The sequence below is a fragment of the Stegostoma tigrinum genome, chromosome 44 (genome assembly GCF_030684315.1).
Source record: "Stegostoma tigrinum isolate sSteTig4 chromosome 44, sSteTig4.hap1, whole genome shotgun sequence".
NCBI classification, from domain to species: domain Eukaryota; kingdom Metazoa; phylum Chordata; class Chondrichthyes; order Orectolobiformes; family Stegostomatidae; genus Stegostoma; species Stegostoma tigrinum.
The window spans coordinates 5,617,503-5,644,540 of NC_081397.1; the positions used below are offsets into that span (position 1 = coordinate 5,617,503).

Sequence of the window (27,038 nt, forward strand, 5' to 3'; positions counted from 1 at the left end):
TCACCTCTCTCACCGGCAAGAACGTTATGTGAGTTTTTCCTTAATATTTCAGGGTGCACTTGCAATATGAAAAATGAATTAAATTCGATGAAAAATTAAATTATTCATTCCTCTTTGTAAAACGTCTTTTTCCTATTTCGGTCATGTTGGAGGGTTTTGTGGCTGTGGGTAATGAGCCCTAAATTTCTTCCGTGGTAACGAAAGTTAATGACCCCGAATTTGAGACCCACGAAGAGTAGTATTGTGCGATTTGTGTTTTGTTTCAATTTCCAAATGTCTACGTGAAGTTCTCCGAATTTATTTTCAGAAAGCAGTATGTGGGGCGTGCCGTTCTCGGTAAGAGGCTTTCAAAACGAACCGAGATTAACAGGGCAGTATGACCTAGCACAATAATTACAAAATTTCCCGAAGCCGGTGTTACTCAGAGTGAGAACGAGAGGTTATGTCAAGTATCAATTTGTAATCTGAAAGGAAATTAAATCGTAAGCATTCACGTAAAGCGTCTTCCTCGTATTGCCCATGTTGGCGGGCTTTTCAAATCCGAAACAAAACGGTGGATGATTTGGCGCCGGTATTTTCCTACGGTTTCCACGCAGAGGAATTTTGTTTTATTTTCAAATCTCCCCGTGGGTTCTATCCAGTTTTGCAGAAAGCTATAAATGAGGCTTTCTGCTGTCGGTGGGAACATTTCAAAGTGAACCGAGATGATGAAAGCAGAACAGCTGCCGGACTGGCATCGCAAAAGGAGAAATATTGTTGATCTCGTGCAGTAGGGAGCGCGATTGTAAAATGTTGTTTAAAGCAGTAATGCGGTCAACGGGAAAGAAATTGTTGTGTGATCCTGTTATCATTATATCCATTATCAGCATTATATGCTGATCTGAAATAAAATAAATCTGTGCAGAGACTTACTTCTGGCGGGCTCTTTTTTCTGCCATCTGCTCATTCTTAAGTATAAAAAAAATCAGAAACACATCGATTCACTGAGGCCTGGGAATCAGAGAGAGATTGTGTGCAGTTTCCAGGTGTATTCTAACAGTAAATTATCTGAAATATGAACGTATTCTTCTTTGTAAAACTTCTTCCAGTTTTGTACATATTGGCGGGCTTTCCGAGTTTGAAAGAAAGCGGTTGATGATTTGGCGCCGGGACGTTCCCGCCTCCTCCCCGGGCCCTCTCCGGATTGGTGAGGGAAGCAGATATCTGATTGGGAATGGAAACGACATTAGGAGATACCGAACAATGTGACCAATCAGCAATGGCCGCACCCACATTCCTCCCGAAGGTATAAGACGGCGGAATGGGGCCACATTGCAGTATTCTCTGTGAAAGTGTTTGCGAGGTTGTGGCAATGTCTGAGAGAGGAAAGGGCAGTGGAGGGAAAGCTCGCTCGAAGGCCAAGTCCCGGTCGTCCCGGTCGTCCCGGGCTGGCCTGCAGTTCCCGGTGGGCCGTGTTCACAGGCTCCTGAGAAAGGGTAACTATGCTGAGCGTGTGGGTGCCGGAGCGCCGGTCTATCTGGCTGCGGTATTCGAGTACCTGACGGCTGAAATCCTCGAGCTGGCCGTTAACGCGGCCCGGGACAACAAGAAGACCCGCATCATCCCCAGGCACCTCCAGCTGGCCGTGCGCAACGACGAGGAGCTCAACAAGCTGCTGGGAGGGGTGACCATCGCTCAGGGCGGGGTGCTGCCTAATATCCAGGCCGTGCTGCTGCCCAAGAAAACCGCCGCAGGGGGCCCCACTAAAAAGTGAAGAGGCCGTTCTTTTATCTGACGACCCAAAGGCGCCCGCAACATCAGTGAAAGAATCTCAGACCTCGTTTCTGTTGGATTGATTTAATTTTAAATATACAGAGCCTGGGACTTGGCAACGTCAAATTTCAATCACATCGTTCGTTGATCTTGTAGTTGTCACAGTTCGATAGAAAATGAAATCGATCCTGCCGCTGCTCAATTCGGTAATTTTTTCACTCTGAGCTGGAGCCAATGAGCAGAGGAAGAAATTATCATGAGCTTATTATAAAATTGCAATTTGTAGTATAATTGGAGAGCAGAATAATAGTTTTGCAACTGCATTTTCCAGTCGCCCTGCTTGTCGTTCACGGCCAATTTCACATCTCCCTTAAATCACATTAGAGAAAGCTGAAGTGAGCCCGGGTCATTTGCTTCTGATAATGAACGGCCACTGACCCTCTGTGCATTAATCTCAGGTACATCTTTTCCTGCCTTTGGTATTGTCGAATCCTCAGTGTGGAAGCAGAGCATTTGTCCTGTCAAGCCCTGAGCGAGCCTCTGAAGAGCATCTCACCCAAACCAAGCCCCTTTCTATATCCCTGTCACTATTTCCATGGACACAGGGCGATTTAGCGTAGCCATGCCACAAAAAGTGCACATCTTTGGACTGTGGGAGGAAAGACACTATAAGGTCGCCCTCCAGCCTACAAGTTTCCAGGGAAAAATAGCTTCTCCACCAAGCCGAAACCCTTACAAATCTTCCATGGATATTTAAGCTTGAAACTTTTTTTACTTTAAGTCAATCTGGCTGTTCCCCATCTTAACCTTGGATGAACTGGTTAGTCCATTCCCTACTGCAGACTAGGAGTGCAGCATCAAAAAGGGGATGACTGGGGCTGTTACAGAAAATTCAGAGGAGAAGGCCTCAGCAAATCCATCAAAGATACCAACCCGCAGGACTGAACCAGTTTAGTGGCCCCAACCAACCACATGGAGTCCCCCCCACCTGTGGGCAACTGCCAAACACCACAGTGGGGAACAACGTGGAGCAAAGCAAGCAAGTGGACAGACAGATCCCACCCTGATGCTCTCTATGCTTGGTTTGTGCAGAATGCCAGCAGCATGGTGTCCACTGCCCCACCAGGCCCCAATGCACCTGTTCTCTTGGTCACTGCAGTTGTCAGATCTGACTTCCTGGTGCGAACACCCAAGGAAAGAGAGCTGGACTGAAGCACCAACTGTGCACTTCATTCCTGTGGGGAATTAGTCGCTGACCTCTTGGATGTCTCCCTCCTACAAGCTGTACTCTGCACTGGCTTGGATAATGGTGGACTTCTGTCAGTACCTAAAATCACATGCAATGTGCCTTCATCACTACTGCCCAATGGCTCTGGCATTGAAAATCGAGAAGTGCCTAGAGATGCAGGTCATGGCCCACTTGAACTCTGGAAATTTAAGCCTGCCTCAGTCCCTTGCAATTTTCCCACTAATCTAACAGGCCCACAGCAGATGCCCTTTTCCCAGCCCTGCAACCATCCCTGGAAAATCTGGGCAACAAGGCCACCTACATCAGGCTTCTGCTAATCAACTACAGCTCAGCATTCAACACCATTATTCCTTTCTGATGGATCTCAAAACTAACACCACCTCAGGTTTGGCTCCACCCTGTGCAACCATCTCCTCAGCTTCCTGAAACTCAAGCCAAATCGAGAAGACAGGCAACTGCATCTCCATGATAACATTCAAACACTGCAACCCTCAAGAATGTATTCTCAGGTCCCTACTGTACTCCTTGTATACTCATCATTTTTGTCAAATTCTGGTTGAATGTCATCTATACATTTGCTGTTGACACCACTATGATAGGATGGATAACAAATAATGATGATTCAGATGACAGGAAGGAGATGGAGGATTTGCAGACATGGTGTAATGAAAAAGAAAACTGAGTATTGACAAAAAGAAAAGAAAAGAACTTATAATTGACTTCAGAAGGAAAAGAGCAGAACACCCCTCATCTCCAATAGAGAAGGGTGCTGAGAGTGTCAAATTCCCAAAGAGTTACAATAACCAACAGCCTTTATAGGACTTCCCACGTAGATGCAATGATAATGAAGGCATAAAAAAGGCTTCTTCTCCTCAAGCTGCTTGTGTATTTGGCATGTTACTCATGCACCATAGAAAGTGTACTGTCTGGGTTCATAAAGGCCTGATATGGAACCTGCTCTGTCCTGTTCCATGAGCAACCATGGCAGGTTGTGTTCACACCCCACACCATAATGGGAGCCAACTTCCCAAACATGGGCTCTTGTTGCTGTGCCAAGCCTGACAGATCAAAACCCATCCCAACCCCAGTAATGCCCTCCTATAACCTGTTCCATCAGGCAGAAGATACAGAAGCTTGAACACACACCAGCAGGTTCAAGAACTGATTCTTCCCTGCCATTTGGACTCACAAATGGACATTTTAAGTTTAAGAAATCTTTGATCTTGCCTTGCATAGCATACATCCTGTGGAGTGTAACTTGTATACCTTATTCTTTCCATTTTTCACATTATGACCTGTATGTGCTTACTGACTATGATCTGGCAATATTGCTTGCCAACAAAACCATTCACTATTTAGGAACATGTCACAATAAATCTAATCAAATGCTTGTCTTTGTGATAGCAGAGAGAGCAGAATGGAATGCATTATTCCAACAGAGTTCTAATCCATGTCCTGTACAGCTGCAACATGGCCTCCCAAATACTGTTCTAAATGTACTGGCCAAATTTTCCTAATGATTTCCTAATGATCCATTAGCACCCAATGCTAAAACAGATGTTAAACAAGATGTATTCTTATTTTCAAAAGGCTGAAAAAACCACCCCAGTGCCCTCCCGACAGAAACTTCTGTGCAAGATGTGATAATGAGCTAATGGGCCAGTTGGAGGTTTCAGTTCAGTGGCAGTTAATGCAGCTACATTTTATGCGTTGAGAGATGATTAAACAAAAACAAAAATGGCAATTTCTGATCAGGATCCAGATTCACAACTGATTTTGTGAACTGGAGGAGTGTGGCAAAGATATTGTCAATTCACACATTCTTTCCAAGCAGTTTTGAAAGGCAATCACTTCACATTGAACATCTGTCTCTGCCTCACTGATATGAAAACAGCACGTAAAAACACACATTGCTGAATTTACCTTCACTCAATTGTTCAAAATGTGGGAAACTGGCATATTTACTGTCAACCCCTCATGCCTCAAGCAGCTTGTGAGCAGGCCTCATCACGAGATATTCAATCCTTATCATCAAAACCCTGAAGTTTGCATGCATGTTACATTTATTATAAATACAGAGATTAATGCAGTTTGAATTTGTTCAGATGGTCAGCATCACTGCCTGGGCTAACCCACCTGTAATTGCCCAGAGAGCCATTAGCACTCAGTGCTGAGAGTGTGGAGTCACACCTAAAAAGGGAGAGAGAACATAATAAACTCCAATAACTTATTGATCAGCTACTTCCATTTGTGCAAGTTGCTTTTTTATACTCCATTTCCAGGGGTGACAAGCCCGAGTGGAGTATGTACCATGTGCTTCACCCCTGTCAAACAAAGCAATTACCTACTATTTGAGTCAGGGATAATGGGAACTGCAGATGCTGGAGAATCCAAGATAACAAAGTGAGATGGATGAACACGGCAGGCCAAGCAGCATCGTAGGAGCAAAAAAGCTCCTAGTTTCGGTCTTAGGCACTTCATCAGAAAAGCAGGATAGGGAGAGGATTCTGAAATAAATAGGGAGAGAGAGGGGGAAGGCAAACTGAAGATGGATGGAGGAAAGCATAGGTGGAGAGGAGAGCACAGGTGGGAAGGGAGGGGATAGGTCAGTCCCAGAAGGATGGACAGGTCAAGGGTGGGGTTATAGGTAGGAAATGGAGGTGTGGCTTGAGGTAGGAGGGGGTCACAGGAGGCAGCAGCAAGGTGGGCTGGTTTTGGGATGCAGTGGTGGATGGAGAGGGGGTGGTGGTGTGGGAGGGGAGTTTTTGAAGCTGGTGAAATCCACCCTGATACCATTAGGCTGCAGGGTTCCCAAGCAGAATAAAAGGGTTGCTGTTCCTGAAAATATCAGGTGCCATCATTATAGCACTGCAGGAGGCCCAGGACAGACATGGCATCTAACGAATGGGAGGGTGAGTTGAAATGGTTCACAACTAGGATTTGCAGTTGTTTATTACAAACCGAGCGTAGGTGTTCAGCAAAGTGGTCCTGAAGCATCCACTTGTTTTCTCCAATGTAGAGAGAGCCACAATGGGTACAGCAGATGCAATATACCACATTGGCAGATGTGCAGGTGAACATCTGCTTGATGTTGAAAGTTATCTTGGGCCTGGGATGGGGGTGAGGGAGGTGGTGTGGGGGCAAGTGTAGCACTTCCTGCAGTCTCAGGGGAAAGGGCCAGGTGTGGTGAGTGTGGAGCGAACAAGGGAGTTGTGGAGAGAGTGGTCACTCCGGAAAGCAGAAAAGGGTGGGGATGGAAAAATGCCTGTGGTGGTGGGGTCGGATTGGAGATGGTGGAAGTGTCAGAGTTCACCTCCCAGTCGCAAACCATTTTAACTCCACCTCCCATTCCTCTGACGACATGTCCAATCCAGGCCTCCTGCAGTGCCATAATGATGCTAACCAAAGGTTGCAGGAACAGCAACTCATTCCACTTGGGAACCCTGCAGCCTAATGGTATCAATGTCAATTTCACCAGCTTCAAAATCACCTCTACCCCACTGCATTCCAAAACCAGCCCAGTTAGTCCCTGGCCTCCCCAACCTGTTCTTCCTCTCACCTATCCCCTCCTCCCACTTCAAGTCGCACCTCCATTTCCACCCTGCAAACCTCATCCCACCCCCTTGACCTTTTGTTCTTCCCCCAACTGACCTATCTTCTCCTCCATCCATCTTTGGTCTGCCTTCCCCACTCTCCCCATTTATTTCAGGATCCTCTTCCCATCCCCCCTTTCCTGATGAAGTGCCTAGGCCTGAAATGTCAGCTTTTGTGATCCTATGATGTTGCTTCCCCTCTGTCCATCCAGCTCCACACTTTGTTACCTCCTATTTGAGTTCCATGGGTAGTGACATTTTGCACTATTATTTTTCCTTCTCTAAAAATCCATGAGATTTGACTGTGCAGCTGCAGAGACCTTCTGCTGTGCTGTGACAGTAACTTGCAACATCTCAGTCCAAGCCAGAATATTGCTGAAACAGATATTTACATCCAGCTGGGCTATGCCAAACTGGAGTAGACCCACTTACCTGCATTTTACCTAAATCCCTCCAAACCTTCCCTATTCATGGACATATACAAGTGTCTGTTGAAAGTTAACTACATACACAACACAAATTACTGTCTAAGTAGTCCCTCTTGTCCTTATTACAACTTCCCTTACTCACCTTAAAAAATATACCTCACTCCAGTTTGAACCGGATAACCCCAGGGAAAAGATCCTTGCGATTCACCTTATCTATGCCCAAAACACTCTACCAGAGAGATAGCGCAACCCCTCTACTCCCAGCAATAGCTCTCAAAATGAGCAGAGCTAAAACTGAGACCTCCAGCCACATAGGAATAACAGGAAGGTATCTTTTGCAAAAAAGCAAAGGATGGAGACTACAAAACATTGACTAAAGGAGGTGACTAAAGGAGGTTCCAAGATAATAAAATGTGAGGCTGGATGAACACAGCAGGCCAAGCAGCATCTCAGGAGCACAAAAGCTGACGTTTCGGGCCTAGACCCTTCATCAGAGAGGGGGACTAAAGGAGGTGCCGGGATGAACTTTCGTGGAATCTCGACAAAGCAGGAAATGGCCTTTCGAGCGTGAACGACCCTCCGAGGAGGATCGAAAGAACATGTGATGCTATAAATTCGGAACAAGCCCACAAGTTGCTGAAAAAGCTCCGCAGGTCTGGCAGTGAAGATTTAACGTTCGAGGTGCGGCAACCCTTGCAGTTCTGAGGAAGGGTCAGGCGACTCGAAAACTTCACTGATTCCCCCCCCCCCCATCTTCAGAGATGTTGCCAGACCTAAGTTTTTTTTACAGCAACTTCTGGTTTTGCTCCGAATATCAACCATCGAAACAGGCTGGGGCCTGAGGGAAAGAGAGTGTATGATCTCTACTCTGAAACCTCACATTGGCGGGCTTTTCAAATTTGAAATAAAGCCGTTGATGATTTGGCGCCAATGATTTCTCCCGCCCAGCCGTGTTCAGTTACAGCTGAGGCAACACCAAGGGAGGCGTGGGCGGAGAGGTGCTTTACTGTCACTCAAATATCCTACACACCGGGAGGCTTCAATTATGGACTGCGATATATTTATAACTTCCCTACAGCAACACGCGTTTTGTTTTAGTTAACGGGACAAATGCACTTGGCGGCCAGATTGAATTTCTTTCATAACAGCCGGAACGACACAATACAGCAGCAGAAAAAACACGGGCGCATAATAAAGAACAGCCCCTACCGATTGCTGCTCGCTCTGGATAGTGTAGTGGCTCTGAAAAGAGCCGTTGTTTCTCGGGGTGAATGTGCAGGGTCGGGCACGCTCCTTTTAGGCGCGCTCCCCGCGGATCCGGCGGGCCAGCTGGATGTCTTTGGGCATGATGGTGACCCGCTTGGCGTGGATGGCACACAGGTTGGTGTCCTCAAACAGCCCCACCAGGTAAGCCTCGCTGGCCTCCTGCAGGGCCATCACGGCCGAGCTCTGGAAGCGCAGATCGGTCTTGAAGTCCTGAGCGATCTCCCGCACCAGGCGCTGGAACGGCAGTTTGCGGATCAGCAGCTCGGTGGATTTCTGGTAGCGGCGGATCTCCCGCAAAGCCACCGTGCCGGGCCTGTAGCGATGAGGCTTCTTCACTCCGCCCGTGGCCGGAGCGCTCTTGCGGGCCGCTTTGGTCGCCAGCTGCTTGCGAGGAGCTTTCCCTCCGGTGGATTTGCGCGCTGTCTGCTTGGTTCTGGCCATTCTCTCTGTAACACACACAAGCCGCTGCTATCAATGTTGATCCTGCTGGGGCGCTGCCTATTTAAGGGAATGGAGAGCCCGCCCTAGAGCTGGGATTGGATACAGCCCCGTCCCTCAACCCCCTGAGAAACAGCCGCTGAAGGACAGAAAAGGCAGCAAAATAATTGTTGGAGGCTGATTGGTTAAGTTGAAATGACAGTTGGTCACTTTCAAAAAGCCCGCCGATTTTACCCTCGCAATCCTGAGTTCAAGGTAAATATTTAAAAGGAAAATAAAGTCCGACTCTGATCAAATCGTGTATTTTGCAAACTAAGTTTTTTTTAAAAAAACTACATCAACGGAGACAGGACGCGGGATCATTGTCTCATCTGTCTGTAACAGGCATGAGGGGAGGGGGTGTAATAAGGCCTGGACAAACTGACAAACCGAACGTGTAACTACCGTTAATGCATCTAAACACCGCCGAATAAAGCATTTTAAAAGCTAATATGGTGTAACACTGTGTAACGAATAAATTTACACAAATTCAATTTAGCGGCACATCTATCTTTCACCTAGTTAATAATTAGTCCGAAAATAATTTGGCATTGCTTCCTGCAACAGACAGAAGGAAACAAAATTAAAACATCTGCAGGTGTCCCTGAATCAAAACTGAACGAAATATCATTCCTGAAACTGTTAAATACAGCAATATATGATCACTCCAGCCCCAACTGGATCTGGAAATAAAACTATTCTACACAATGGTAGGGAACACAATTCTCGGCAAAAAAAACGAACTGCGGTCTCGAGTTTCATGTACGAAGAGGATAAAAATAGGGATTTTTTTTCAAAGCAGTAGTGATATAATTAAACGCCCATGATCCGGCCGTTCTGAACAAGACCACACGGTTGCTTCCATTTCAACGTCAGTTACTATTCCCCCAGCTGAATGAGACAAAATCATTTATTGGGGATTGTGTGGCGAAGAGGTGTTTCAGGGCCTGTGTTACTCTCTTTGAGACTCTCTCCCTGAATGTGTGAAAAGCAGACTGACATGAACTGACACAACACCTGAGCCTATCACCAGTGTGAGCAGGACCTCACACTGACCTATTGTAGTGTATGGGAGAGGGGCTGAGTGTAAATACGGTAGGTAAATCCGGACTGGTTATTCCCATAAATTAGTGTACAATCTATTCCTTCACTCGGAGCGAGGACAGGGATCATTTGGTCCGGGCTCAGCTCTTTCCTGAGAGATGTGGGTGGCTCTGAGAAGAGCCTTTGGGTTCAGGTGGTTACACGTTACACCGACTGCTTCATTTCTTTGCTGCTTTCTTGGTCACTTTCGCTTTGGCCTTCGCCTTCGTTTTCACCGATTTCGGGGCCGGTTTTGCAGCCTTGGGGCTCTTGGTCTTTTTAACCTTCTTCACGGGAGTCTTTTTCTGAGGCGCTGCTTTCTTCGCCGCTTTCTTTGGCGTTGGTGCCTTCTTGCCGGCCACTTTCTTTCCTGTTGCTTTCTTGGCTGGGGATTTCTTCGCTGCCACCTTCTTGGCCGTTGTTTTCTTCACGGCTGCTTTCTTGGCGGCTGCTGCGGGTCTCGCCTTCTTTCCCACTTTTGCCTTGACCTGATTCTTTGGGAGTTTGAAGGAGCCGGAGACGCCCTGGCCCTTCACCAGAACCAGGGAGCCTTTCGCCAGGCACCTCTTGGTAGCCATCCTGATCTGTGCATTCTGCTTCTCCACATTGACACCGCTTCTCTGCAGCGCCTTCTTTATAGCGGCCAGAGACGTCCCCTTCCGATCGCTGTTCTCCCCGACAATCTTCACAATCCGCTCGCCCAACCCGGGACCGGCTGGTTTTTTCCTGGGGGCCGCCGCCTTCTTCTTCTTGGGAGTCTTGGGTTTGGTGCTGGCGGAGGCTGGAGGAGCCGTTTCGGCGGCTGCACTGTCGCTCATGTCGGGAACTCTGCGCTGAATCTCTCTCTGTCAGACTGAGCTGGGTCAGCAATGAAGCTGCTGGTGGCGGCACTGAGCAACTTAAAGGCAGCGAGCGGACGGCGCGGAGACAACCTGCCCTCAGCTCCCTGCTCCTGCTGCCTCTCTGTGTTTCTCTCTCGACAGAAACTCTCCAATTCCTCTGCAATTCCGCATCTACAGAGAGCCAGGTTCGATCGTTCTTGACCATGACACGGGAAGGTTTGCGGCCAAAAAGTTTTCACTCGAATTGACGGCTCCGTTGTCGAGTTACACGCATTTTGCTGTTGCACTGATCGCGCTCTCTGAGCTGAGCGCTGGCATTATCCTCACTTTTGGACTGAAATCTTGAAATCAACAAATACACAGCCTTGAATTCTAGCTTTGGGGTTTAGTGGGGGAGCAGGTGGATAAATGGAATTGAAAATATTTTCGATCTGCACAAGAGAGATTCGGAAATATCATGATATGAGCGGACAGACAAACACAGTGACGTTAGACTAACCCGCCCGCCCTTTTCCCAAAGTCTCTCTGATTCAATATTCACATCCGCACAGTCACAGGCCAGAAACATCGCCAAATGTAAATGTGGAAGGATATCATTTATTTTCATTTCAGCTTTTGCTCGGATATCAGGGAGTTCGTTGGAGATTTTCCCCTCAGTAACTCTTAAACTCTCTGAGGCCGGTTTGCCGGAGATTCGCTCTTCTCCAGATTCAGCTACAAAAGCCAATCATCTGGTTTGAAGTTATATGGATCACCCAGATCAGTTCGTGTTTTTTATTTTCATTCCGGTGACAACCTGAACATCGGTTCTAGGAGTAATCAGACATAGAAACACAAATAATGGCAACTTGGCCGAACCAATGGGCCCTTCAAACCTCTCCTCCAACTCATCATGAAAATGGCAGGTCATCTAACTCAATAGCCTGTGTCCGTTCTTCTCGCATATGGAGTCGTTCAGCAAGGATGCATAACGTTCAGTCCAACCATAACATGCCGAATATAATGTCAAACTGAACTAGTTCCACCTGCCTGTCCCTGGCCTGTTCCCTTTCAAACTTGTCAAAATGTCGTTTCAAGGCTGTATGTGTGCCCACATGGGCCGTTTCGTCAGAAAGTTCATTTCACTTGCAGCAGGCTCTGTGACAATAAAACCCTCGTGTCTTTTGTTTTAATCTCTCTCCTGTCACTGTAAAAATGTCCACGCCGCTCCTCAACCCTCCCCATCCCAGGAAAAAGACAACTGCCATTAACTCTGTCTCACCCCTCATTATTTTATGAACTTCTATAAGGTGACTTTCAACATGCTACACTCTAGTGAAAAAAAAACTCCCAGGCTGTCCATCCTTTCTTTATAACTCGAAACCTACATACTCGGCAATTACTGGTGAGCCTCTTTTGAACCGTCTCCATCTTAATACTGTCCTTCCTCTAACTGGCCAACTGGCCTCACCCAATGCCCTGTGTAATGTCAATGTGATTGTCACCTCCTAAACTCAAAGGACTCAGGAGTGAAGGAAAGCGTGCCAAACACCTTCTTAACCATCCTGTTGAGGTGTGATGCAGACTGAGAAGAATTCTCGGCCCTTCTGTTCTGCAACATTACCCATTAATTGTACAAGGCCTACCCTTGTATGTTGCACCAAAATGCAAAACCTCACAGTTATCCAGTTGAACGCCATTTTGCAGCCCAACCGATTGGATCACGATCCCTTTGTAATCTCAGAAAACCTTCTCCACTCACTGTGCTACTAACTTTGCCAGAATTCACAAACGTGCTTACCATGCCTTCGATATTCTGATTCAAATCATTTTTTATAAATGACAAACAAAAACAGAGCCAGTACCAATCCCTGTGGAAACCACTGGTGACAGGTCCCCAGTCTGAAAGAAAAAAGCCCTCCACCTTCACTCTCTCTCTCTATTGCCATTAAGCCAATTATACCTTGATTCCCTTTATTCACAATTGCTACACCCTATAATATTTTGAAGTCATGTAGTGTGTTGGATGCAGCTGATTTCTGCAGTAGACAATTCCAGAGGCATACCGTTCTCTGTATGACGAAAGCTCTCATTTTCTCAGCCCTAAATGTCCTATCCCATCTCCGAAAAATGTCACTCACACCATCAGGAATATTTTTCCAGCATTTATATTGTTTCTGTCTGCCAGTGTCTTACAGATTTCTAAGAAAATCCCTCATTATTCTGAATTTAAGTACATAAGTTCACAAACAATTCAATCTCTCCTTCCATCCCAGCAATCTGCCCACTAAAACTACCTTTATAGTAACACCATCCTTCCTCAGATAAGGAGGCCACACCTGCTGTCAGTATTCTCGATGTTGTCTCACAGATGCTCTGTTAAATTGTCACAATTTCTACTTTTCCCCTGTACTCTAATTCTCTCTCCATGAAGGAAAACATACCTGTTGCCTTTCTCACTGCCTGCTACACCGACATGCTTAATTTCAGTGATTGGTTTGTGAGGACACCCAGGTCTTATTGCAAATTCAACTGTGCCCATTTATTGACGTCCAGAAAAAAAAGTGTCTTCCTTTTATTTTGCTACCAATGTGTATAACCTTACATTTATGCAGATTACACAGTGCCATCCTGGGTGAAATTGAGGACACAGTAATGGGAAGGGGAGTTGAACTGGTTCGCGACTGGGAGGTGCAGTTGTTTACTGCGAGTGTAGATGTTCTGCCAAGCAGTCCCCAAGCCTCCGCTTGGTTTCCCCAATGTACAGAAAGCCACATCGTGTACAGCCGACGCAGTATACCACATTGGTGGATGTGCAGGTGAACATCTGCTTGATGTGGGAAGTCATCTTGGGGCCTGGGATGGGGGTGAGGGAGGAGGTGTGGGGGCAAGTGTAGCACTTCCCGTGGTTGCAGGGCAAAGTGCCGGGTGTGGTGGGATTGGACAAGCGAGTCACGGAGAGAGTGGTCTCTCCAGAAGGCAGGCAAGGTTGGGGTGGGAAAAATGTCTTTGGTGGCTGAGTCGGAGATGGCAGAAGTGTAGGAGGATGATGCGTTTTATCAGAGGTTGGTGGGGTGGAAATCAACATAGAACAATACAGCACAGAACAGGCCGTTCGGCCCTCAATATTGCGCCGACCTGCGGACTAATCTAAACCCCTCCCCAACACTATCCCATCATTATTCATATGCTTATCCGAGGATTGTTTAAATGCCCCTAACGTGGCTGAGTTAACTACATGGGCAGGCATGGTGTTCCATGCCCTTACCACTCTCTGAGTAAAGGGCCTGCCTCTGACATCTGTCTTAAATCTATCACTCTTCAATTTGTAGCTATGTCCCCTTGTACAAACTGAAGTCATCATCCTCGGAAAAAGACTCTCACTATCTAATCCACTGATCATCTTGTATGTCTCTATTAAATCACCTCTTAGCCTTCTTCTCTCCAATGAGAACAGACCCAAGTCCCTCAGCCTTTCTTCATAGGGCCTGCACTCCAGACCAGGCAACATCCTGGTCAATCTCCTTTGTACCTTTTCCAATGCTTCCACATCCTTCCTGGAATGGGGTGACCAGAACTGCACACAATATTCCAAATGAGGCCGCACGAGCGTTTTGTACAATTGCATCATGACATCACGGCTCTGGAACTCAATCCCTCTACCAATAAAACCTATCACACCGTAAACCTTTTTACCAGCACTATCAACTTGGGTGGCGACTTTCAGGGATCTATGTACATGGACACCAAGATCCCACTGCACATCCGCACAACCAAGAATCTTTCCATTGATCCGCTATTCTACCTTCCTATTATTCCCCCCAAAGTCAATCACCTCACATTTATCCATATTAAACTCCATTTGACAACTTTCGGCCCAATTCTGCAGTTTATCCAAGTCTCCCTACAACCTGCAACATTCTTCCACACTGTCCACCACTCCACCGACTTCAGTGTCATCTGCAAACTTACTAACCCATCCACCAATGACTGCATCCAAGTCACTAATAAAAATGAAAAACAGCAGTGGTCCCAAAACAGATCCTTGAGGCACACCACTTGTGACCGGACTTCAGGCTGAATATTTTCCATCAACAACCACTCGTTGCCTTCTTACAGAAAGCCAGAGGACTTTGGGATTCGCTTGGGGCCATTATTGCGACGGCGTGGTGTGGGGGATGAGGTACGGAAAATGCGGGAGACACGTTCGACGGTGTTCTCGATCGCTGCGGGGGGGATGTTGCGGCCCTTGAAAAACGGGGACATCTGGGATGTGCAGGAGTGGATTACCTCATCCTGGGAGCAGATGCGGCAGAGGCAAAGGAATTGGGAATAGGGGATGGAATTTTTGCAGGAAGGTGGGTGGGAGGAGGTGTTTCCCTGGTAGCTGTGGGAGTCGGTGGGCTTGAAATGGACATCGGTTATAGGTGGTCGCCTGAGATGGAGACTGAAAGGTCCAGGAAGGTAAGGGATGTGTTGGAGATGGTCCAGGTGAATTTGAGGTTGGGGTGGAAGGTGTTGGTGAAATGGATGAACTGTTTGAGCTCCTCTTGGGAGCATGAGGCAGCGCTGATACATTCATCAATGTGACGGAAGAAGAGGTGGGGTTTGGGGCCAGTGCAGGTGCGGAAGAGGGGCTGTTCCACATAACCCACAAAGATGCAGGCATAGCTTGGGCCCATTCCTCAGACGACATGTCCATCCTGGGCATTCTGCAGTGCCAGAATGATGGCACCCGTAAGTTGCAGGAACAGCAATTCATATTCCGCTTGGGAACCCTGCAGCCCAATGGCATCAATGTGTATTTTATCAGCTTCAAAATCTCTGCTCCCACCACTGCATCAAAAAAACAGCCCAGCTCGTCCCAGCCTGCCGAACCTGTTCCTCCTGCTCTCCTATCCCTTCCTCCCACCTCAAACTGCACCTCCGTTTCCTACCTCCTAACCTCGTCCCGCCCCCTTGGCCTGTCCGTCCTCCCCGGACTGACCTATCCCCTCCCCACATCCACCCCATACTCTCCTCTGCACCTATCTTCTCCTCTATCCATCTTCGGTCCGCCTACCCATCTCTCCCTATTTATTTCAAAATCCTGTCCCCATCCCCCTTTTCTGATGAAGCGCCTCGGCCCGGAACGTCAGCTTTTGTGTTCCTAAGATGCTGCTTGGCCTGCTGTGTTCATCCAGCCCCACAATTTGTCACCATAAGATTAGGCGTGATGATTTGACTTAGGGAGCACATCTAACGGGCCGAATGGCCGTTAGCTACTCCACTTGCCCACCAGATTGTGAGAGAGCCGGAGGGCGGGAGTAATTAACATGGTCCGGGAAACGATCGAAACTCATCGTTCAGCTTCTGTTTCACGCTCTTTTTTGCGAATTGGTATTGAATCGTGGGAAAGAAAAGTCATTATATACAAACGGTCTCTGCTCTTTCCCCCACGGCCCCCAGTTGCTTTGCTGAAACTGGGTGTAAAGTGAATTGGGGAAATGATCAATTGATTTCTGTTTCTGGAAATTATTTGGAAAAGTAGCTCATGCGCGATTTTCCCCTCGGAAAAAGTACATTTGGCTGTTGAGAGGAGCGCATGCGTGAGGTCCTCCCCCTGCGCTGCCATTGAGGGGCATTTACTCAGTGAGTGGAAGAGGTTTGTTTGAAACAGACCGCAATGGAGAGACCAGCGCCCAGGGAAGCGAGGGAGCAGCAGGCTCCTTCCGGCAGCGCATCGAAATGTGAGTCTGGGACACAGAGGGGGCTCCGAGACCGGCGTTGATTCGGGCTCAGTTCAGGGAGAACCGGGGGCTGTTGGTTCGAGGCCGAGCGGAGCAGGAACTGGTCCCGGAACTTGGAGAGAGAGGCCTTTCTCGGGCTGTGTGTGGGCCTGCTGAGGGAGACACAGCGACAAGAAGCTGCTGGAGGTCAGTCTTGTGGTTTTTTTTATCCTTCTGAGCAGTGATGGAAATTCATCGATTAGCTTCTGTTTCAGTGATAATGGGAACTGCAGATGCTGGAGAATCCACGACAACAAAGTGTGAAGCTTGATGAACACAGCAGGCCAAGCAGCATCTCAGGAGCACAAAAGCTGACGTTTCGGGCCTCGAGCCTTCATCTGAGACGGGGATGGGGAGAGGGAACTGGAATAAATAGGGAGAGAGGGGGAGGCGGACCGAAAATGGAGAGAAAAAAAGATTGGTAGAGAGGTGAGTATAGGCGAGGAGGTGGGCAGGGGATAGGTCAGTCCAGGGAAGTTGGACAAGTCAAGGAGGCAGGATGAGGTGGTAGGTAGGAAATGGAGGTGCGGCTTGAGGTGGGGGGAAGGGATGGGTGAGAGGAAAAACAGGGTAGGGAGCCAGAGACAGGTTGGGCTGGTTTTGGGATGCAGTGGGGGGAGGGGGACGAGCTGGGCTGGTTGTGTGATGCATTACGTGGGAGGTGACGAACTGGGCTGGTTTTGGGATGCATTCGGGGAAGGGGAGATTTTGAAACTTGTGAAGTCCACGTTGATACCATTGGGCTGCAGGGTTCCCAAGCGGAGTATGAGTTACTGTTCCTGCAACCTTCAGGTGGCATCATTGTGGCACTGCAGGAGCCCCATGATGGACATGTCGTCAGAGGAATGGGAGGGGGAGTTGAAATGGCCTGCTGAGGGAGTCACAGTGGCCAGAAGCTGCTGGGGGTATCAGTCTTGAGGTTTTCAAATCCCCAATCACTGATGGAAATTCATTATTTGGCTTCTGTTTCATGCTGTTTGTTGACATTGTGCAGACAAAGTCGAAACACAGACAAGACTGTGGAAATATAAGAACCCTGTAATGGACGTGGATTAGAGTCAATGTATTCTACAGTGAGTGCATTAGGATTTGGTAACATGAACTGCGCAGACATTGCAGTGGCTCTGGGTAGCACCTTATGTGGAGCTGTACAATTATTGTTCCATTTCTAGATTTTACTCAATTGGTATCGAAGCATATATATTTTTTTAAAAATCCTCAGACAAGGCGCAGCTGAAAGTTAAAATGGAACCAGACCTGCGTTTGAATTGATGACTTTAAAGAAAAGGCAGATGTCTCATGACACTGTCATCATCTCACAGGTTCTTTTGAAATGACATGCTTTTGGAGCACTGTTCTTCAGAAGAAGTTAAAGAAAAGAAACATCCTAATAATTATTAACTGAGTATTACGGTAATCTTTTTGACATTGTAAAACTTAATTGATGTTGATTTACAGGATTAAACACTTCTGTCTTCCCCCAGGAAAACACTTGCAGGAACAAGACAATGTTATGTGTGCTTGGTACGAAGCCAAGCGTGACCAGCTGCTTTGAACAACCAACAGGTATGTTACCATGCCCAAGCAGAGAACATCCTTTCCACAGGCACAGAGCAAATTGAGTCAGATACATTAAACTCAATTTCTGGTGACATGCATGCAAGCCAACAGTCAAACACAACCAACAAAATAAAAATAGTTTTTTTTCCCCCGCTCTGTTTTCTCAAAACACCACCCTGTTTCAAAAAAAGATCATTTGTAGCCTATTGGCATTTATGGCATTGTTGAAAACAAATAGACTGAATTTTCATCTGAAACAGACACAAAAGAACGGCAGTAAATCTACATTTAGTAAGCATGTTTTCAAATTTACCGTCAAGGTGAAGAAATAGTTCATGCTGTTACATAGTTACACCAACCAAACATATAGCAGATAATGAGGACAGATATGGAAGAAAACATTCACGTTATCATCAGTAACTGAGCAGGACAGCATTCATCTTTTGTCAAATAGATGTCCCAGGCACAGCCAGAACAATTAATTAATGTGCCTTCCAAATGCATCCTGTCCCAAAGCCTGACATAGAATGCCAGCAAAGTGTATGCACACACTTTCTGGCACACACGCACTCCACTCAGTTGTAAATATATACACTATCCCCATCACACGTGTCACACCATCTAACAGCCATGAAGATCATGTATATTACAAACCTCACAGTGTAACATTGAAGATGATTTCCACTCACGGATTTCAGGTCAGAGAGCTAGCCTTTCATGATAAGAGACAAATAGAAAAGAATGTGAGCTAAATACTTCAATCCTCGTGTGGACATGCACTCCCGTGTTCATAATGTGAATATCACTCGTTCACTATATTTGAAAAAAAAGGGCAAATTTTGTGGTGTTCAGTTCAGGCAAATGCGAGGCGATGCATTTTGAAAGATCCACTTCAAGAGCGAACTATGTGGTAAATGGAAAAGCCCTGGCAAAAATTGATGCTCAGAGAGATCTGGGTGTTCAGGTCCATTGTACCCTGAAGGTGGCAACGCAGGTCGACAGAGTGGTCAAGAAGACATACTGCATTCTTTCCTTCATCAGATGGGTCATTTAGTGCAAGAGTTGGCAGGTCATGTTACAGTTGTATAGGGCTTTGGTTTGAACACATTTGGAATATTGTTTTCAGTTCAGGTCACCACATTACCAAAAGGATGTTGATGCTTTGGAGAAGGTGGAGAGGAGGTTCACCAGGATGTTGCCTGGTACGGAGGGTGCTAGCTATGAAGAGAGTTTGAGTAGATTAGGATTATTTACATTGGAAAGATGGAGGTTGAGGGGGGGTACTTGATTGAGGCCTACAGAGTCATAAGATTATATTTACGGGGTGGATAGCAAGAAGCTTTTTCCAAGAGTGTGGAACTCTATGACTATGCGTCATGATTTCAAGGTGAGGGGGCAAAAGTTTAAGGATGATATGCATTGAAAATTCTTTACACAGAAGGCTTTGGGTGCCTGGAACGCGTTGCCAGCGGAGGTGGTAGAGGCGTGCATTGTAGTGTCCCTTAATATGTATGTGGACAGATACGTGACTGGACAGGGAGCAGAGGGATACAGATCCTTGGAAAATAGGCAACAGGTTTGGATAGAGGATATGGATCAGCACAGGCCTGGAGGGCCAAAGAGCCTGTTCCTCTGCTGGAATTTTTTTTTTCTTTGACACACTGACTTCCCAAGAAGGAGTCCAAGAAATATATCGAACAAGAGATTAATTTCACGTCTCTGTGTCACCATCTCATCGACTTAGAGAGGTAATTAAAGTATCATTTCCTTTTGTACAAACTGGAGAAATTGCATATCAGGATACGTTTCAGATTGAAATTGATATTGACATTGCATTTGTTTGCATAAAACTACAAACTGAATAGTGAAAACCATCTGATACACTTCTACTGAATATAAACTTGGCGATTAAATAGACCAGAAGGAAATCAAGTAGTGACCTGAAACGATACAGAGAATAACCTACATTCAACCAGATAACCTAGATTGTTGACTGTACAATTAAGAATGTCTCGTACAGTGAGCTTGCAACAACAAATGAACATTAAACACTGTCTGTATCCAGACTGGAGACAGAGCAAGCCAATATAAGACAGAAAACCTACCCTAGAAATTATACAGGGAGAGAATGATAAATGCATTCACAAACCAGATAGCGTCAGGCATAGCCTAATAACTCATCTCTCAGATTTACAGGACAGGATCTGACGGGCCCAAATGGGTAAATATACTTGCACAGCAAGAGAGAAGAAACTGACAGGCACGTATTGATAATGGCGCACTCATATTCACATATCAGACAATGACAGGGACAGAAAGATAATTACACACACATTCAGATTGCAAAAACTGGCAGGTACAGGCTGATAAATACATGTACACATGACAGGAAAGCGAAGGCATAGGCATATTTAGATTGATAACTACATTTGCATATTCACAGACAAATTTGACAGGGACATATTTGTAACACTTTCACATTCACGCAAGAGGAATTGATGGATATAGATTGATAACTAAACTCACATATTTCACAGCAGAAACTGAGAGGGACAGTTTGATGATTACGCTCATATCTTCACATGACAGCTACTAGCAAGTACGAATCGATGATTACCAATCACACACATATATTCATAGACGTCTGCAGCACAGAAAACAGTCCTTTCTGTCACTGAATCTGCACTGTTTAGAAACAACCAGCCGACAATTCTACATCAATTCAGCCAGTATTCAAATTCCATAAATGTGTCATGTTGGCAGAGGAAGTATCATCCTCACCTTTATCAGTTGTCAATTTCTTCACCAAGCATGATCAGATTTTTTTTATTCTATATTAAGCAAGAGGACTTTATAATCAGAGACCTTTTGTTTTCAAATTAGCTTAAATTTTATTCACATCGCTCTGTGTTCCTCTTGACAATCCACCTGAATTTTTACATAAAACACAAGAAAGCTTCATGCCATTTTTTTCAAACAAGCAATATCACAATATAACCGTCCTCACTTATATTTTGCAAAGATTGTTCAACGGTGTTTATTCTTCAGTAAATTCAGTTTGACGGTTCCAGTTTTGCCCACTGAATGACAGAAAACAAAAGTTCAACACCGAGCATGTTAATGTCCGCGCCATGAAACGAATTCGAAGTAAGAAAGCTAATTTTCTTTCCTGCACAAGCAACATTGTGGTCAGTCAGCCGCAATGCAGTTGATTTGTTCATTGCACTTCCTCTTTGGCAACAACATACTAAATTAACATCTTTACTTTAGCAGCATTCCAAGACTTGTGTCACGATGCAATGTTGAATAATATTAATCTCATCCTGAAAATATCCTTTGATATCACCACAGCGGTTAGACTCTGCAATGTATCCTTGGCAAAGGTCCATTGCTTCTCTGTCCTCAACTCTGAAGAAAAGCACGGACTCATTTCAGTTGCAATGCCTTGCATTTTCACTTGCTTATAAATGCTGGAGGCACAAACAACTGAAGAACATCGGCTGTTTCACATTTGCGAAAGAAGAGATGAACCGAAAACTCTGTCCTCTGCCATTGGCTCTCCACTTCACAAGAAATACTTAATCTGCTCAGTAACACAATACAGGAAGATATAAATAGGATTAATTGAGTGTATCTGTCTGTCTTGTTTCATAACAGCAGCTCTTGTGCCAATACACAGTACATACAGAATAACTTACGAAGCGTGGAGATGCTGCCAGGTTAGTAGATACCCAGGTAAAAACAAAAGAAAATGCCATTTCTCTTAAATATCACATGGGTGGGAAAGCTCCCCTTTCATTTTGCATTAATAGGACAGGGTAAGAGCAAAGTAATTCAATCGCAGTATGTGAATACTTCCCTTTAGGATTAAGTATGAGGTATCAGCTTGGCATAAAGTAAATTAGTCATGTTCACTACATCAGAAAGTACTGAATCGATTGCATGATCAATGATGAATTCTACTGAAATAGCTCAAGAAGTAAATTGAAATCCAGATTAAATATGCCTCCAAATATCACACCATGCCTTTGATTTGGACACGTAACTAGTGCATCAATTTCCTTTGTTGAAACTGAAGGAAATATATAGTAGGCCAAGTGTAAAATGAAATAAACATTACAATTTAATTTGCTTCCAAAGAGGTACAAATTAAAAAGCAGCTCTCATCTCGTACAGAAGTACTGCATAAAGATGTTGTTAAATGGAAAAAAGAAGAAAGCAAATGGGGTCGTGAACAGATACAGATAACTGGAGTTTATTGGAAATAGATTGAAGAAACGCTGATCTCATGATCTCAAACACACATTCAGTTTTTGAGTGACTGACCAATCCAGAACAAAACTTATTATCATAAACCGGACAGAGACTCAATATTTGTGGACAGGAACCAAACTGCATCTGCAGAGTCAGAGACTGACTCAGGTATGATAATAGTTTAATTTACATGATCTGATTATATGGCATTGGGTAAAATCTCATTCATGTTGAGCAGCAGAGATTTGAACAATAGAAGAATGTCAGCAGTTCCTACAAGTAACATGTTCGATGCAACATTACCCACTCGTTACCCATGTGAAATATGATGACAACGCATGAGGAATACATTGACACACATGCCAGAGACTGAATCGATCCCATGCTGACCGTCAGCCCAATGCTGATGAAAACCAACAGTAACAACACTTATAATCTCAGTGGGAGACTGACTATTTCAGAAGAATGCCCACACTCTCTTTATGATTAATGTATGATAAATTAGTGTTAAAATGATATAATAATTTATAATACACCTCATAAAGGGAATCAAATCATACATGCAGAGCTAGAAACACAAGCAGACATTTGGAAAAGGACAGTGTCACTTAGCCCAATACCCATCTTTAATTCAGATTGGCACCTCATTAGAAATCTCCCTCTCATACAACAAACAGATGCTGAAAGGAAAGGAATGAAATTGATACCTGTGGTCAGCATGGACTGTTGGACCAAAGGTCTGTTTCCCAGATGTACTTTGACAACATTGCTGTACTCTCATATTCACAAAGCAGAAACCGATCAGAAGAAACTCACAGTAACACTCCCAAGCCGCATGTGGCATAAAATGGCATAACAAGGCACTTATATTCACAGAGTAGAATCTGACAGGGGGAAATAATAATTATATTTCCATATTCATATCACAGAAACTGACTGGAAAAGGTTTACAGCCGCACTTCAACATTCACACTGCAGGTAATGACAGGGACAGATTGATAACAACGTCCGTATATGCACATAGCCAAGAATGATAGGTAGAAATAGATAACTGTATTCTCATATTCACGGAGAGGAAAGCATTACAAATTCGTAACTACATTTATATATTCACATCACAAAAACTGATAGTTGCAGAATGATAACTACATTCTCAGGTTCTCAGAGCAGACGTGGACAGATACAGATTGAAATTTGCACTCAAATATTCATGTTGCATGTTCACACATCATTATCAACAGATTAATTACAAAACTCACATCTGTGTAACAGAAATAGACACTGATTGCTGTGTGAAGATGCAGTTGTATTTTTCAATCAGTTCCTCTCAGTTTTCACAATGTGGATGTGTGATTTTAGTTATCAATCAATACCTGTCAGTGATTGCCACATGAATGTGTGAGGGTAGTGTAATGCATGTTAACTACATGGATTTTAGTGAGACATTTGATAAAGTACCATGCAGCAGATGAATCAGAATGGAAAGGCTCATGGGATACAGAGCAATGTGTTAAATTAGAAGCAAAGTTTGCTCAGGAACAGGAAGCAAATGGTCAAAGGCTGCCCTTGTGAATGGAAAGGTGTTTCAAGTGGTGTTTCTCACAGCTCAGTGTTGGGACCTCTGCTGTTTGTTTTATATGGTAACAACTTGGACTTGAACGTGGGGATACACCTGGGAAATTTTCAGCCAGCACAAAAATTTACCAGTGTACTGATAGTGCAGAGGATAGCAGTCAGCTCCAAAATGATATAGAAGGTTTGGTGGAAGGGGCAGATGAGTGGCATATGGAGTTCAACTCTGATAAATGTGAGGTAATGCATTTCAGGAGGTGCAAGGACACAAAATAGGAATACATGAGGTGGTGTGGAAATTGTAGATAAAGTGAGTGGTTTTGGTGTGCAAGTGTAATGGAGTATGAAAATAGCAGTACAGGTGGATAAGATTGTGAAACTAGGTATATAGAATGCTGTCCTTTTTTTGGCAGAGGTGCACAACACAAAAGTAGGGCTATAATGATGAAAGTATTTCAGACACTGGTGAGGCTGGAACTGATGTATTGTGCGCCGCGATGGTCACCACATTACAGGAAAACGTTATTGCTCTGGATATATTGCAGAGAAGATTTACTGGAATGTTGCCAGGGCTGGAGAGTTATAGCTATGAGGAGTGATTGTCGAGGTTGGAGCTGTATTATTCTGAACAGAGAAAGCTGGGAGTGAGGCAATTGGGATGGGCAGAGATAGAGTCGACAGGGGGAATCTGTTTCCCTTGGCATAGAGTTTAAAAACCATAGGGTATAGATGAAGTGAAGTGGCAGGACGATGAGAGATGATGGGAGGAAAACCATTTTTATGAGACGATGCTTATCTCAAATATGCTGCCTGAGTTGCTGATAGCAGAGATTCTCAACTCTTGTAAGAACATACCCGGACCTCCATATTAAGTCTGCAAGCTGCAGGGCTATGGGATGTATGCAAGAAGGTCGGATTATGATGGCCATTTTGGGGTGTTTGGGTCAGCATGGATATAATGAGCCAAATGGCCACCTTCTGTGCTGTATAATTTGAATTGATCAATAGTTCCTGATCATTCTGCCCCTGTCAGCCTCTGCTGTGCAATACAAGAATAATTACCAAAGACCTCGAGGGACACATTGACAACTACACTCACACATTCACCAAGTAGCAACTGACATGAATAGATCAATAACTAAACTCACATCCACTGACAAGCTTCCACTGGGTAGTTCCAGTCGTGGAGCTGTACAGGTATCATTTACTTTCAGGAGCTCATTCAAATGGTGTTGCAAGTTTTTAGAAATGATCAGACAAGGAGCAGCTCAGGGCAAGATTGGACCAAGACTCATAGTTATGTTAAAATTCCTAGTGATATTAATATATCCAAATGATTATTAACTAAATGTTGTGTTGATCAGTTAAACATTGTCAAGCCCAATTGATACTGCTTTACACGAACGATCTCTTCTGTCTTCCCACAGAAAAAAAACACTTGAATGACCAAGACAAAGTAAGATTTCTTCAGTGCTGAGGCAAGTGTGACCAGATCCTTCTGATAAACAGCAGGGATGTTCCCACTGTCAGAGCAGAGAACATCCTTTCCGCAGTCACAGAGCAGATTGAGTCGGACACACAGTGAGCTTAATTTCCAACATATGTTCAAATTTTTCCAACAGGAGAACAACGTTGGAGAAATTAAACTTTATTTTTCTTATCTCTCCATTCCACATACACAGTTCCAACAAATTTCAGCATTCATCACCCATTGACTTTTACACCATTTTTGAAGATGGATAAACTGAAATTATACACTCAGTATCTGAATGAAATCTATGTAAAATTACTCTACTAGCAATTATCACATAATGAATCACACCTCCACTAAGAATATTACTGGCTGCTGACAATTAAGCCACTTTTACAAGTAGAAAATGACCAGTATGGATTGATGCCTAACCTCACTCATTTGTGTTGCAAATGCATACAAAAGAAAAAGGATGACGAGACTCACATATTGACATTGCAGAAACCGACAGCTAAAGATTAATAAAGATATTCACACATTCACATCATAGAAACTGGGATACACAGGTTAGTAAACAACACTCACATTCACATAGCAAACTGACAGCAACTGAACGATAACTACTTTCACATATCCACACAGCAGAAACTGGCAGCTACATATTGATGACAACTCCCAATTTCACAGACCATAAAGTGACAGGTACAGTTTTATAACTGCATATCCACAGATTTAAAAAATACCGACGGGTACAGTTTGATAACTATACTCAAATATTCACAAAGTAGATTCCCACAGGTACATGTTGATAACTTTACTTGCAAATTATGAGGGACTGATAGGTACAGGTTGCTCTACATGCACATATCCATACAGAAGAAATTGATAGGAACTGATTGACGATCACTTTAGAGATAGCAAGAGCTGCAGATTCTGGAGTCAGCCTTCCCAGTTTCACAAAGCATTAGCTGACAGATACAGTTTGGTAACTACTCTCATATTCACAGAGTAGAAGCTGACAGGCCGTTATTGATAACTGCACTCACATGGTCACCAAGCAGAAACTCAGAGATTGATAACAGTGACATTCAAATTACAGAAACTGGTGGCTACACAATGATAGCTGCTGTCACACTTGCATTGCATGAACCGTTGGGGTCAGATTAATAACTATGCTGTTGTTGAATTGCTCGACATGCTTGTTGCTTGTTTAGAGACATTTTGTCACCATCTACATAATACCTTCAGTGCACCTCTGGTGATGCGTTGCTATTGTGTCCTGCTGGCTGTTCATGTGCTGCAGTTTGCTGGGGTGGCTGACATCACTTCTGGATTTGTTTCTCAGTGGTTGGTGTATGGGATCCTGCTCTACGCATTTGTTAATGGCATTCCAGTTTGAATGTCAGGCCTCCAGGAAGTCTCGTGCATGTCTTTGGTTGGCTTTTCCTCAGATGACTAAGTTGTCCCAGTCAAATTGGTGTCCCTCTTTGTCCATGTGTATTGAGATGAGTGATAGTTGGCCATGTCTCTTGGTGGCTAGTTTGTGTTTTCGAATCATGATGGCTAGTTTCCTACCAGTTTGGCCTTTGTACTGCTTTTGGCATCTGTGCACGATATCGTGCAAATAACGTTGGTTCTGTCAGTTGTGGTTGTTGGTTCGGGGCAATATGGTGCTCATTTCTGATATGTTTTTCATGTTTGGTCAGGTGACTAGTGTCTCTGGACGTGCTGTGTTATCCATTTG

At 44.8% G+C, this 27,038-nt stretch overlaps 1 long non-coding RNA gene across 1 annotated transcript; it reads left to right on the plus strand.

Moving 5' to 3' along the window:
- Positions 1-16,335: 16,335 nt before the first annotated feature.
- On the plus strand, positions 16,336-26,514 carry LOC132207317 (uncharacterized). The gene is made up of 3 exons (XR_009443428.1): positions 16,336-16,584; positions 17,922-18,003; positions 25,251-26,514. It is a non-coding gene; the product is annotated as an uncharacterized LOC132207317 (long non-coding RNA).
- The last annotated feature ends 524 nt before the right edge of the window (positions 26,515-27,038 follow it).